At 38.9% G+C, this 15,112-nt stretch overlaps 1 pseudogene; it reads left to right on the top strand.

Moving 5' to 3' along the window:
- Positions 1–5,314: 5,314 nt before the first annotated feature.
- LOC136131425 (uncharacterized) lies at positions 5,315–9,549 on the top strand (annotated as a pseudogene).
- Positions 9,550–15,112: the final 5,563 nt, after the last annotated feature.

Here is a 15,112-nt window from a genome sequence, read left to right as displayed (position 1 = left end):
GACATTTAAAAAACAAAATTGTAAATATTGTCTTACAGTTTTTTCTTTTTGCTAGGCTTACACTGAGTGCTTACTACATCATGAATTTTTGGAGAACTTGATTTGTATGTTCTTGATTTGTAGTTAGGATAGTTGTTTTCCTCAGAATTAATATTAAATCTTTGTGCATAACTCTGATAAAATTTTTTAAATTGATTTTTAAAAACATGGTTATTACTCAAAGTGTATGAAATTTTTTCAGATTCTTAATATACACTGCCTCTTTGTTTTATTTTATATTCCTAGAATTTGTCCTCCAGACTATGTAATAAATTTTAGAGCAAAATGTGGCAGTCAGTATCATTGACTTTTTGTGCATCACTTTATGGTAGAATCCTAGAATTTCAGAAACTCAGTTCCTTAGATTTTATCCAGTTTAAATCATTTATTTTATAGGTTTAGCATGTGGACTAAGTAACTGGCTTTTCCATCCACATTATTATTTTGCTGTCAGTGATCTAGATAGAATTCCTGATGCATTTTGTGTAATGTAAAATACTCATGTTTTTCTTTTGATAAGGATTGTAGAAATCTTTGTGTCCAGCATCATGCAGTAACCCTTTATGTGTGTTGTTTTATTGAATTCCAACCAGAACCTTTTGAGGTAGGTACTATTTTTCCCATTTCATAGATGAGGAAACTGAGTCTCAGACAAGTGAGCAAAGTTATTTATGGTTGTATTAACAGTGAGTGGTAGAGCTGGAGTTTGATCACAAGTCTTCTTGAATTGCTTTTATTTGTAGGCTATAATGCCAATGTAGAGTTTACGTAAGCATTTTGTATGTAGTCTGCTTACTCTGGATCTGTCTTCTAATTTTAATTCTTAGAATAAGCTCATTAAGCAATTTAGTAAATCAACATGAGACAGTATCAGTTAATTCTAAAATATTTACCCAAATTTCTGTCCTTTTATATTGTCTAATTTTAAATTGTTTTAAGTATTTCTTGACCTGTATCCTCTTCCCTTCCCTGTCAAATCCCCAGTAAGTGGTACAAAGACTGTTGTTAGCTATATGCTGTAGAGTTTTACTTAAAGAATTAGAGATACATTTATTGTCACTAGCAGAGAATACAATAATTTTAAAATTTTGAAATTAGAAGACTTTTTAAAAGTTACAGGTTTAATAGATGAAGATCAGAAATAATGTTAGCTACTTTAAAATGCAACATGTTATAATTGTAGTAAACCTTCTTACCTTAGAAGGGTATGAACATGTTGGTATTTATGTAATGCAGTTGAACACATATACTCATATAGATTAACTATATCAGTGAAATAACCACTATTTTGTAAAGTGGGGAATCACTTTTTCCTGGTATTCAGAGAAGGCTGACTTTCTTCTCCCTTTGCCAGCCTTGCTAACATAGACCATGTGCATCTCCTACCAAAAGTGGGCACAGATAACGAAGAGGCCAGCCAAATTGCCTTTTATTTTGTGTTCCATCTTGTGGTGAAAGAGGGTCTACATGATCATTTCAAGATGCTTTACTTTTGTATTATAAGAATTCAGAACATCTGCAACTGTAGTAAAGACAGTGCTGCGGTATTATGCAAGATGCATTCATCTAAAAGTATGCTTCACTGATAGGGGCTTATATGAATATTACTAAAAAACTACATTTTGGATGAATGAAAATCAGATTTTTGACTGACTTACAGACTTTTATAAAATGGATGCTCCAAACCTTGGGTTGTTTATAGTATACCATTCTGCATATTGATTATGAAATATTCAGTTATCCTTGATACATTACTGGTGTGCAAAATTTTACTTGTGTCTTTGAATCTAAGGCATGTCGTGTAGTCAGTACCTAGTTGGATCATGCTTTTTATTCATTCTGCAAATTTCTGCTGTTTGATTACAGTGTTTAACCCCTGTGTATTTTTTTTTTTTTTTTTTTTTGCGGTACGCGGGCCTCTCACTGTTGCGGAGCACAGGCTCCGGACGCGCAGGCTCAGCCGCTCCGCGGCATGTGGGATCCTCCCAGACCGGGGCACGAACCCGTGTCGCCTGCATCAGCAGGCAGACTCTCAACCACTGCGCCACCAGGGAAGCCCAACCCCTGTGTATTTAATATAATTGCTGATACTTGTTGAGTTTCTTGGATGTGTAGGTTAATGTTTTTCATCAAATTTGTGAAAATTTCAAGCATTCTTTATTTATTTATTTTTTGTGGGTACGCGGGCCTCTCACTGTCGTGGCCTCTCCCGTTGCGGAGCACAGGCTCTGGATGCGCAGGCTCAGCGACCATGGCTCATGGGCCCAGCCGCTCCGCGGCATGTGGGATCATCCCGGACCGGGGCACGATCCCAGGTCCCCTGCATCGGCAGGTGGACTCTCAACCACTGCGCCACTAGGGAAGCCCTCTTTTATTTATTTTTAAATTTGTTTATTTTATTCCTTTTGGCTGCATTGGGTCTTTGTTGCTGTGCGTGGGCTTTCTCTAGTTGTGGTGAGCAGGGGCTACTCTTCGTTGTGGTGCGTGGGCTTCTCATTGTGGTGACTTCTCTTGTCGGGGAGCATGGGCTCTAGGAGTGTGGGCTTCCGTAGTTGTGGCACATGGGCTCAGTAGTTGTGACTTGTGGGCTCTAGAGCACAGGCTCAGTAGTTGAAGCACACAGGCTTAGTTGCTCCGCAGCATGTGGGATCTTCCCAGACCAGGGCTTGAACCCGTGTCCCCTGTATTGGCCACTGCGCCACCAAGGAAGCCCCTCTAGCATTATTTCTTGAGGTAGTTATTCTGCCCCTTTCTTTCTCTCCTCTTTTTCTGGAACTCTCATTATGCTTATGCATATGTTGGTATTCCTGATGGTTATCCACAGGTTTTGATACTTTGTTTATTTTTCTTTATTCTTTTTTCTTTCTGTTCCTCAAACTGGATAATCTCAATTGACCTATTTTCAGATTCACTGATTCTTTCTTCTGTCAACTCAGGATTTGCTGTTGAGGCCTTCTAGTGAATTTTTTATTTCAGTCAGTGAACTTTTCAACTCTAGATTTATATATTTTATTTTTATAATTCCTATCTTTTCATTAGTACTCTATATTTTATGAGACTGTTATTATACTTTAGTTATTTAGGCATAGTTTCCTTTAGTGATTTGAGACTACATGTTTGAACATATTTAAAGTAGTTGATTTTAATGTCTTTGTCTAAGTCTATAATGTCTGAGTTTCCTCATGAGCAAATTTTTATTGACTGCCGGTTTTCTGCTCTGTGTGTGGACTATACTTCCTTGTTTCTTTGCATGTCTCATAATTTTTGTTGAAAACTAGATATTTATAAATATATGTGTATATATATATTTTTAATATATTTTACATGTAACATGGCAACTCTGGAAATCAGAAATTCCTCTCCTCCCCAGAGTTTTTTATTGTTGCTGTTTTTGTTGCTATTTTTGCTGTCTTGTTTAGTGACTTGGTGAACTCTTTTTGTAAACTCTGTATTCTTTGTCTTGTATGGCCACTTGGAATTATTAGCAGTTATATTATGCCAGTTCATTTTATATAATTGGGTCAATTTACATAGAGGAAATCTTTAGTTAGGGCTTGTGAATTATGATTAAAAAGTTCATTGATTATCAAAATGATTACAAAAAGTAAGAAAACATTTATTGACTGCTTACCGTGTGCTATGCCTGAACATGTTACTTGGTTAATGGGATTATCAGACAACCAGAAGCCCAGGTTTGTTTGTTTTTTTTTTTAATTTGGTGAAAATCTCTAGACTTGTACTTGTGGGGTTTTAATGCCTTAGTAATCAAAAGTAGCTGGACTTATTTTTTTCCCTAGCATTTAACTCGCTGGCTTAGCATCTTGTCATCTTGTACTACCTGAGAGTCATAATTGAGAATATTATTTTCAGTGCTGTAGAAGACATTGGGATGATTCAAACAGTTGATAAGAACATGGGGTTAAAATGTAGAAATACTTATACACAACTAATGGAACTTAAGTAAATAAGACTTACTGTGTCAGTGCCATCACCTAATAGCTAGCATTTTTTGGATTTGGTTATATATTTACTCAGTAGAGAAATAGTATCAGTTGACATTTCTGTAGGATCCTGGCACTATGGCATATAAAAAAGTTGGGAGTGCTTGGATTGCCTTGTGGGAAAACTTTGGATTTTTAGCTAATGGCTTAGTTAATCTTCATAATAGTGCAGAGGAAAAGTCTTTCAAATATTGCTCAGAAATGGTCAGATTTGTCAGGAATGTACCCAATAATAGAGGGAAAGGAGAACTTTGTGTGCTTCAGATATGCTTTTTTCCTTTTTTTTTCCCCACATGCACACTTAACTATGTTTTGGATGAATTAGAGTCTATATACGTTAGAAATCTTTTATAGATAAAATTGGTAGTCAATTACTTATTATGTATGGAAGTGAAAAAAAAAATTACAGGTTAGGATCAGATGAAAAAAATGATCCTGCTGAGGATACTGGTACTTTACTTCAGGAAGAAATGAAAATTAGTGGTCAGGACAGTTTTATATTATCTTAGAAAAATGTGAGCAAGCAAGTCCTTTATGTGTTTCTCTGGTAAACAAGTCTGTTTCCTGTTAAAGGGCACTGTTAGCAGATGAAGACCTTTGATAGGTGCATAAACAAGGATTTAATAACTGTCAAACTAAGTTAATGAAAGTAAAATAATGGACAACTGAACTATGGTGAGAAGCAAATTTCAATTCAATAGAAATCTATATTTCAGGTTCCTATACTAGGCACTGGAGGATACAGAAATAAATGTCACTTGGTTTTCAAGGACCTCACAGTCAAGTAGGTGAGAGTTATATAAACTGATACATTATAGGGAGAGCACTGATTGGGAAGGAATGGGATCCTGAAAGTTAGGAGTGTGTGGGAAGAGATGAAGCTAGACACATCGAGCCCCTGAATTTTGATGAGTATTTTTTGCCAGTGGGAGCATCCTTCCCGCCCTCAGTGGTAGTGGCCTCTCTACCCACAGTGGCAGCTACTTCCTCACTCCCAGTGGGAGTAGCCTCTCCACCCCGTGTCTGAGATCTGAGGGGATTAATTCTGCATTAATGGCAGCCCCTGAGGCAGTTGCCAGGCAAGACAATGCTGATCTCCTCAGGACCTGTCCCCAACACTTTTCTTTGCTTCTAGATCTATGACTAGACTGAAATCTCGGCAGGCTTCTAAAGGTGAGGTACAAAGTGTGACTCATGGGGAAATGTACTATACCGCAAAAGAACTACTTGAACTTTCTAACTTATACAGACAGATTCAGGGAACATGTGTGGGAATGGTACCAAAGGTGCAGCATAATCATGAAAAGAACGTAAAGTTGGACCAGGCAGAATTTATTGATACGGGCTCACTAAGCAGAGATTCTGCATTTAGTGTGGGGGTTTGGCCGAAATATGGACCAAAAGGTGGCTCACAGTGAGTGAGCTGCAAATGCTGGGCCTACCTGTCTTGGTTTACTGTAGAGGAAGGGAATCAAGGGCTTAGGGAGATTGGAATGTTAGAGTGGATTTGTCATTTAGGAAGTGCTCACCCAAACTGGGAGGGTCCAGAAGACATAGCTTCCACCAATATTATGAGATAAATCGTGAGGTGAGCCCTGGCATCCTTGGCGAGCTCTGTGATGCTTCAGTAGGGCATGCAGTCACTGAACTGGGAAACCTAAATGCAATGGGAGTAAATGAATTCCAGGGTGGCAGGGACTGAGTAATGACATCCACCTGTCAAAGGCAAGGTGAGCGTGGTTTGGGCAGCAGAGTCAAAGTGGCAATTAGAATAGTCTGATTTAGGCAGAACAATGGTGTTGGCTAGTTGATCATGGTGTTCCTAGAAGTGAAATAGATAGGAAGCCTACTAAATTCTTACTTGATCTGTATAAGCAGAAAAGTTCTAGGTCAAGTGAACCGAAGTCTAGCCTGAATCAGAAAAAACAGAGAGTCATGACCCGTCAATCAATTCTGAGACTTGAATTTTTACAGACCTAGAACCCCTTGAATGAAGAGGAGGCAGGGTTCCCTTGAGGAAGGACGCTGGTACATTGCCAAAATTTACTGTCAGTCTTTCTGTCAGCCCTTCTAAAGGGCTCTGTGGCCTTTCATCATGGTAATTGTGCATTGGGGAAAAGGAAATAATCACACCTTTCAAGGACTGCTGGATACTGGCTCTGAATTGACGCTAGTTCCATGGCACCCAAGTTGTCCCTTTGGTCCATCGTCAGAATAGGGGCTTATGGAGGTCAGGTAATCAATGAAGTTTTAGCTCAGGTCTGTCTCACAGTGGGCCCAGTGGGTCCTCAAATCCATCCTGTAGTTATATCTCCAGTTCCAGAATGCATAATTGGAATAGATACAGTCAGCAGCTATCACAGTCCCCACATTGGTTATCTGACCAGTGGAGTGAAGGTGATTATGGTGAGAAAGGTCAAATGGGAGCCACTAGAATTGCTTCAACCTAAGAAAAGAGTAAACCAAAAGCATTATCTCATATCTAGGGGGATTGCAGATATTAGTGCCACCATCAAGGACATGAAACATGCAGCGTTGGTGATTCCCACCACTTCTGCATTCATCTGATCTGTTTGGCCTGTGCAGAAGACCAGATGGATCTTAGAGAATGACAGTGGATTATTGTAAGCTTAACCAGGTGGTGATTCCAATTGCAGCTGCCATATATAGTTTTATTGCTTGAGTAGATTAACACATCCCCTGATGACTTGTATGCAGCTATTGGTCTGGCAGATGCGTTTGTCTCCATCTCTGTCAGCAAGGTCCAACTGAAATAGTTTGCTTTCAGCTGGCAAGGCCAGCAGTACACCTTCACTGTCCTACCTCAGCCCTACGTCATAATTTAGTTTGTGTGGATCTGTATCACTTTTCTCTTTCACAAGATATCATCACACCGGTCCATTAAATTGAGGACATTATGTTGACTGGACCTAGTGAGCAAGAAGCAGCAACTTCTCTAGACTTAGTAGTAAGACATTTTAGTGTCAGAGAGTAGGAAACAAATCTGATAAAAGCTAAGGGTCCTTCTACCTCAGTGAAATTTCTGGGGGTCTAGCGGTGTGAGGTATCTTGAGATATCCCTTCTAAGGTTAAGACAAGGATAAGTTGTTGCATCTGGGCCTTCCTGCAACCAAGAAAGAGGCACAACATCTAGTGGGTCTCTCTGGATTTTAGAGACAACATATTCCTCATTTAGGGTGTGTTACTCTGGCACATTTACTGAGTGACTCAAAAAGCTGCTAGTTTTGAGTGGGACCCAGAATAAGAGAAGACTCTGCCACAGGTCCAGGCTGCTGTGCAAGCTGCTCTGTCACTTGGGCCATATGTTCCAACAGACCTAGCAGTCCTTGAAGTGTCCGTGGCAGATAGGGATGCTGTTTGGAGCTTTTGGCAGGTTCCTTTAGGAGAATCAGAGTGTAGGCCCTTAGGATTTTGGACCAAAACCCTGCCATCCTCTGTGGATAACTGTGCCTCTTGAGAAGCAGCTGTTGGCCTACACTTGGGCCTTAGAGACTGATTGCATAACCATGGGCCTCCAAGTTACCATGTGACCTTAGCTGCCCATCATGAAGTGAGTGTTATCTGACCCACCAAGCCATAAAGTTGGGCACCTGACACAGCAGCACTCCATCATCAAGTGGAAGTGGAATATATCTAATCAGGCCCGAGCAGGCCCTGGAGGCACAGATAAATTGAAGAAGTGGCCCAAATGTCCATGGGCCCTACTCTGCTACAGCGTGTTCTTTTTCCAGACTGCACCTCTGGCTTCATGGGAAGTTTGCTAACATCAGTTCACAGAAGAGAAGACTCAGGCCTGTTATATAGATGCTTTTGCATGATATGCAGGCAGCACCAGAAAGTGAATGGCTGCAGCCCTACAGCCCCTTTCTGGGACATCCCTGAAGGATAGTGGTGAAGGGATATCCTCCCAGTGGGCAGAACTTCAGGCAGTGCACCTGGTTGTTCACTTTGCTTGGAAGGTCAAATGGCCAGACATACAATTGTGTACTGATTCATGGCTTATGACCAATGGTTTGGCTGGATGGTTAGGGACTTGGGAGAAACATGGTTGGAAAATTGGTGACAAGGAAATTTGGGGAAAAGGTGTGGATAGACCTCTTTGAATGGGCAAAAAATGTGAAGATATTTGTGTACCATGTGAATGCTCACTAAAGAGTGATCTCAGCAGAGGAAGATTTTAGTAATCAAGTGGATAGGATGACTCACTCATTCTGTGGATACCAGTCAGCCTCTTTCCCCTGTCACCGCTGTCATTGCCTCGTGAGCTCATAAGCAAAGTGGCCATGCTGGCAGCGATGGAGGTTACACATAGGCTAAGCAACAGACTTCCACTCATCAAGGCCAACCTGGCTATGGCCACTGCTGAGTGCCCAGTCTGTCGTCAGCAGAGACTAACACTGAATCCTTGATATGGCACCATTCTTTGGGGTGATTAGCCAGCTAAGTGGAGGCAGGTTGGTTATACTAAACTACTCCCGTAATTGAAGTGGCAGTGATTTGTTCTTGCTGCAGTAGATGTTTACTTTGGATATGGACTTGCCTTCCCTGCGTGCAGTGCTTCTGCCAAAACTGTCATCTCTGAACTTATAGAATGCCTCATTCACCACATACTATTCCACATAGCATTTCTTCTGATCCAGGAACTCACTTCACAGCAAGAGAAGTGCAGCAGTGGGCCCATGTTCATGGAATTCATTGGTCTTATCTTGTTTCCTGCCATCCTGAAGAAGCTGGCTTGACAGAATGGTGGAATGGTCTTTTGAAGACTAAGTTATGGTGCCAGCAAGGTGTCAGTATCTTGCAGGACTGGTGCAAGGTTCTCCACAAGGTTGTATATACTTTGAATTAGCATACAGTATATGGTGCTGTTTCTTCCATAGCCAGGGTCACAGGTCCAAGAATCAAGGGGTGGAAATGGAAGTGGCACCATTCACTATTACCTCTAGTGAGCCACTAGCAAAACTTTGGTTCCTGTTTCTATGACTTTCTGCTCTGCTGGCCTGTAGGTCTTAGTTCCAAAGGGAGGAATGCTTCCACCAGAAGACACAGTGATTCCACTGAATTGGAAATTAAGACTACTGCCCAGCCACTTTGGACTCCTCATACCTCTGAATCAACAGGCAAAGAAGGGAGTTGCTGTGCTGGCTGGGGTGACTGATCCTGACTACCAAGGGGATATTGGACTACGGTTCCACAATGGAGGTAAGGAAGAGTGTGTCTGAAATGCAGGAGATTTTTTTAGGGCATCTTAATATTATCATGCCCTGTGATTAAAGTCAATGGAAAACTAAAACAACCCAATTGAGGGAGGACTACTGATGGCCCAGAACCCTCAGGAATGAGGATTTGGGTAACTCCACGAGGTAAAGAACCATGACCAGCTGAAGTGCTTGCTGAAGATAAAAGGAATACAGAATGGGTAATGGAAGAAGGCAGTTATAAATACCAGCTACAACCATTTGACCAGTTACAGAAATGAGGACTGTAATAGTCATGAGTATTTCTTCCGTATTTTGCTATGAATATGTGTGTGTGTGTGTGTGTGTGTATGGCAATATATATGTAAACTATCTTTGCTTTTTTCCTCTCTTAACCACTTATCATGTAACATAAAATGCATTAGGTGTATATCATAGTATTTTAAGTATTATTAACTTTACAGCATAGTATTTAAATTTTGGGATATCAAGGAGTAGAGTAAATATCACTCAAGGACTTTACTTCCTCTTCTGGAGAAGAGGTTAGTGTGTTTCCAGTTGTACATAGGATAGCTATATCACATTTTATGACCTTGGTATAAAAGAATTATGTCCTTATTTGGAGATTAAGTATGGTTTAAGAGATGAGTATGGGTGCCAAGTAGACAAGGGGTAGACTTGTGATGGTTAATTTTAGGACCGTGGGGTGCCCACATAGTTGATCAAACTTTATTCTGAAGGTGTTTGTGAGATTAGCATTCGAATTACTAGACAGAGTAAAGCAGATTGCCCTCATCCAATCATTTGAAGACCTGAATAGAACAAAAAGCTGAGTAAGATGGAACTTCTGCCTGATTGCTTGACTGGGACATTGGTCTTCTCCTGCACTTGGACTGGGACTCTTTGGATGCAGACTGGAACCGCACCATGCGTTCTGGGTTTCCAGCTTGCCAACTGCAGATCTTGGGACTTCTTAGCCTCTATAATCTTACAAGCCAGTTCCTATTAATCTAGTTCCCTCTCTCTTTCTCTCTCTCTCTCTCTCTGTCTCTTTATATGTATATACGTGTGTATATATGTATGTAGTGTATAGGTACATATATAAAATATAAAATTATTAAAATTATATACTATTATAAAAATAATAGTTACAAAGCTAATCAAAACAGTATGGTACTGGCACAAAAATGGAAACAGAGATCAGTGGGACAGGTTAGAAAGCCCAGAAATAAACCCACGCACCTGTGGTCAATTAATCTACAACAGAGGAGGCAAGAATATACAAGAAAAGACAGTCTCTTCATTAAGTGGTGCTGGGAAAACTGGACAACTGCATGTAAAAGAATGAAATTAGAACATTCTTTAACACCATAACAAAAATAAACTCAAAATGGATTAAAGACCTAAATGTAAGGCTGGATACTGTAAAACAGAGGAAAACGTAGGCAGAACACTCTTTGACATAAATCGCAGTAGTATCTTTTTGGATCCACCTCCAAAAGGTAATGAAAATAAAAACAAAAATAAACAAATGGAACCTAATTAAACTCAAAAGCTTTTGTACAGCAAAGAAAACCATAAGCAAAACGAAAAGACAGCCCACACAATGGGAGAAAATATTGCAAATGATGTGACTGATGGGATTAATCTCCAAAATACACAAAGAGATCATGAATCTTAATATCAAAAAAAAAACCCCAATCAAAAAATGGGCAGAAGACCTAATAGACATTTCTCCGAAGAAGATATACAAATGGCCAAAAAGCACATGGAAAGATGCTCAACATTGCTAATTATTAGAGAAATTCTAATCAAAACTACAATGAGGTATCACCTCACATGGGTCAGAATGGCCATCATCAAAAAGTCTACAAACAGTAAATGCTGGAGAGGGTGTGGAGAAAAGGGAACCCTCCTACACTGATGGTGGTAATGTAAATTGTACAACCACTGTGGAGAACAGTATGGAGGTTCCTTAAAAAGCTAAAAATAGAACTACCATATGATCCAGCAATCCCACTCCTGGATGTATATCTAGAGGAAACCATAATTTGAAAAGATACATGCACCCCAGTGCTCGTTGCAGCACTATTTACAATTGCCAAGACATGGAAGCAGCCTAAATGTCCATCAACAGAGGAATGGATAAAGAAGATGTGGTACATATATGCAATGGGATATTATTCAGCCATGAAAAAGGAATGAAATAATGCCATTTGCAGCAATATGGATGGCCTAGAGATTATCATACTAAGTGAAGTAAGTCAGACAGAGAAAGACAAATATCATATGATATCACATGTGAGGAATCTAAAAAAAAATGATACAAGTGAACTTATTTACAAAACAGAAACTGACTCACAGACTTTGAAAACAAACTTATGGTTACCAAAGGGGAAAGGTGGGGGGGAGGGATAAATTAGGAGTTTGGGATTAACATATACACACTACTATATATAAAATAGATAATCAACAAGGACCTTCTGTATAGCACAGGGAACTCTACTCAATATTCTGTAATAACCTATATGGGAAAAGAATCTGAAAAAGAATGGATGTATGTATATGTATAACTGAGTCACTTTGCTGTACACTTGAGACTAGCACAACATTGTAAACCAACTATATACTCCAATATATAATAACAAATTAAAAAATGTATTGAAATATTAAAAAATATCTAAATATTAAAAATAAAATGTATTATTATAAAAATAATAATAATATATATATAATATTTTTTGTACAGCTGATCCTTGAAAAATATGGGGGTTGGGTGCTGAACCTTGCGTAGTCTATTATCTGACTATAATTTTCTAGTTGGCCTGCTGTATCTGTGGTTCTGCATCCTTGGCTTCTACCAACCATAAGTCATGTAGTATTGCAGTAAGTATTTATTTGAAAAAAATTTGCATATAAGCGGACCCATGCAGTTCAAACCCGTGTTGTTCAGGGGTCAACTGCGTTTATCTGGAGGACCCTGACTAATACACTCACCATAGAAATAAAAAATTAATTGACTATTTCCTCTTCCAGTACAACAAACAGGGTGTCTTTGGCAAGGTGGAATGTCAAATATGGAGCTAATAAAAATTTTTAAAGAATACATGGTCATCTTACCACTGTATGAAGAAGAGTGGCCTTGCAGTTTGCTTCATAAATTGCTTTCATTCCTTACAGTATTCCAAATCTCACATGATAAAGAAATGACTATGAGATACTGAGTTCTAGTATAAGGATAATTTATAGTAAAACTCTTAGAAATCATGGCTGAGATCCCAGAATTAATTAGTCTCAGACACAGTCAAACAGTGTACCTGTATCAGGAAGTATATTGACATTTAACAACAGTCTATAAGGATTATTGACAGGTATATACTTTTGACTTAAATGATTTGGTAAAACTCAGTTACTGTTATTGCTATTGTTCTTTGACCTTTTATTTTTACCACAGTCTCAGATTATGGAAAATAGTCATTATGCTAAGAAGTTAATCACATATGCTGGAGAGAGATTTAATGAATACAGTAAAATGGAATAATATGCCTGATAAGGTACTATTTACTTTAAAAAAGAGGGAAAAAAATCTGTGAACAGCAGTACCCAGTACTTAGTTTGTTTTCATTTTTTAAAAAGTAAAGTAAACTGAAGGCACAATCATAAAGTCTACAGGATTTCCCCTTTTGTAAAAAATTCTTAGGGAAAAAGAATGATTGTTTGGATACTTTCAGCATTTAAAGCTGGTTAATTACCACACATTCTTTCCATTGTGATTGTGTAGCAGTATTGAGGTCGGGAATCATGCAAAAAATTTCTTTTTTTAAATTGACTCTCAGTAGACTTGTTTCTCCTTGTCTCTGATGTTGGATTACATAGCAAGTGTTTGTTGGTTCTCAGGCTTGGAAAATGTGTAGTGGTTTTCTAAGCAAATCTTCATTCCTCTGCAATTCAGTTACTTTAACGTGGTGCCAGTAATTAAAAGAAAATATATATTCTGCCTCAAAAATATCACAGAACTAGATATTCTAATCAAGACAGGTGTACATCTTTTTGGGAGCTTATGAGTAATGAGTTGTGGAAGTTGTCAATTTTCAAGGAAGAAGGAAACCATAACAGTTGAATAAAACACCACTAATTGGTTGTATATGTGGAGAAGTTGGGGCATACGTTTCTGTGTGTGTGGGAACTGTAGCCTTCTTTCATGTAGTTAGTTATCTGTTCTTATCCATTCTTAAATGAACATAGTGGGGGCTTCCCTGGTGGCGCAGTGGTTGAGAGTCCGCCTGCTGATGCAGGGGACATGGGTTTGTGCCCTGGTCTGGGAAGATCCCCCACGCCGCGGAGCGGCTGGGCCTGTGAGCCATGGCCGCGGAGCCTGCACGTCCGGAGCGTACTGCAAAAAAAAAAAAGAACATAATGGGCAGTTGTTCAGAGCGATGTTGTTATAATTATAATAAACAGAAAATGCTGTTCATCTATGAAATTGAAACTGAAATTTGTTGATGACTTTCAGTGTGTATGTGTGTGTTGAGAGAGAAAGTCATTGTGAGGCATACCAATAGAATGTTGCTTTTACTTTATGATATTCTTTGTTTTCACCTTTCAGAATATCATGAAGCTATCAGGGAATATCATAAACATCAGGGAATCAGTCGTAATGATGCTGAAGGAACCAATGCTTAGGAGAATTACACCTTTGTTCACATCACTACCATTGCTTTCATGTTACCCATAGTGTGTAAACCTTTTTCTCATAAGAAAATTATGGCTCAGAGTAAGCCCTTAACGTATTATCAGGTAACATATTATCAGGGAATATGCAAAAATGAACTAGATGGTTGTATTGTGGTACTGACAGCAGAGATGCTAGCACAGAATAGGACACATAATTGAATATATATGTGTATTAACACACATATGTCCATATGTATATGTTTCACGTTAAATTGCTTGGGAATATTGAAATCCTTCAATTCATTGTATTCTTTAAATATTATAGTAGTAGTTTACACATAATCAAGTTTGTGCATATTTGAGTTGTGTGTAGCTCTTGGACAATTTTTAGGAAAATTTCGGAAATAGCAATTTTGAACTGACCGCTTAATCTTATATTAATAGTTGTAGGCATGCTTTGGATTTTTTCTCGTTTTATTTGAGAAATTGAAGTCAGTAAAGTCAATCAAAAATAATAAGTGTTTATTAATGAACTATTGTTCTGTGTAAGAAAAAAGTTGCAAACTTCAGAATGGCTGTAAGAGGCAGAAGATGAAACTGGAAATGTAAATTTGAGCCAGATCATTAAGGGACTCTAGGATTTCTAGGGATAGATTACCAACAACAGAATGGGGAAACGTGTAAGCAAGGACATGATGAAGTCAACCCTGGGCAGGCTGGGATAATGCTCTTACTTGTTGATTGCTTGGGAAGAAAATCAAAACAGTATGTAATCATTCTGTTATTTAACAGTCTGAAGAAATAAGGCTTTTCTGGGGACACAGGGTGGTGGTATGACTGAAAGTTTAAAAGTAAGACAAACCGACAGGAAGCTGATTATAATTTGGGTATGCCTGGTAACTTCTCCAGTCTCAGGCAGCCTAGTTTACTGCAGAGAGCTTTAAAAAGCATGATGTAGATAGCATCCCATATTTCACTTAACATCTAAGGCTGTCTTCCTGTTTTCCTAATACATCTATCCCCTCCCACTCCAGTCCTCTTGATTTTCCAGTTTGGTGACTCCCTGATCTGTTCTCACTTCCTCCATCCTATGTTTGATCTTTTGGATACCCTATTTCAAGCTTACCTACATTAAACACCCTGAGGCATTTTACATACTGCATGTCTTTTTCCTCTGAT

The sequence above is a fragment of the Phocoena phocoena genome, chromosome 11, assembly GCF_963924675.1.
Source record: "Phocoena phocoena chromosome 11, mPhoPho1.1, whole genome shotgun sequence".
NCBI classification, from domain to species: Eukaryota; Metazoa; Chordata; class Mammalia; order Artiodactyla; family Phocoenidae; genus Phocoena; species Phocoena phocoena.
The sequence above is the reverse complement of the archived record's forward strand: the minus strand, read 5'-3'. Positions and strand labels throughout refer to the sequence as shown.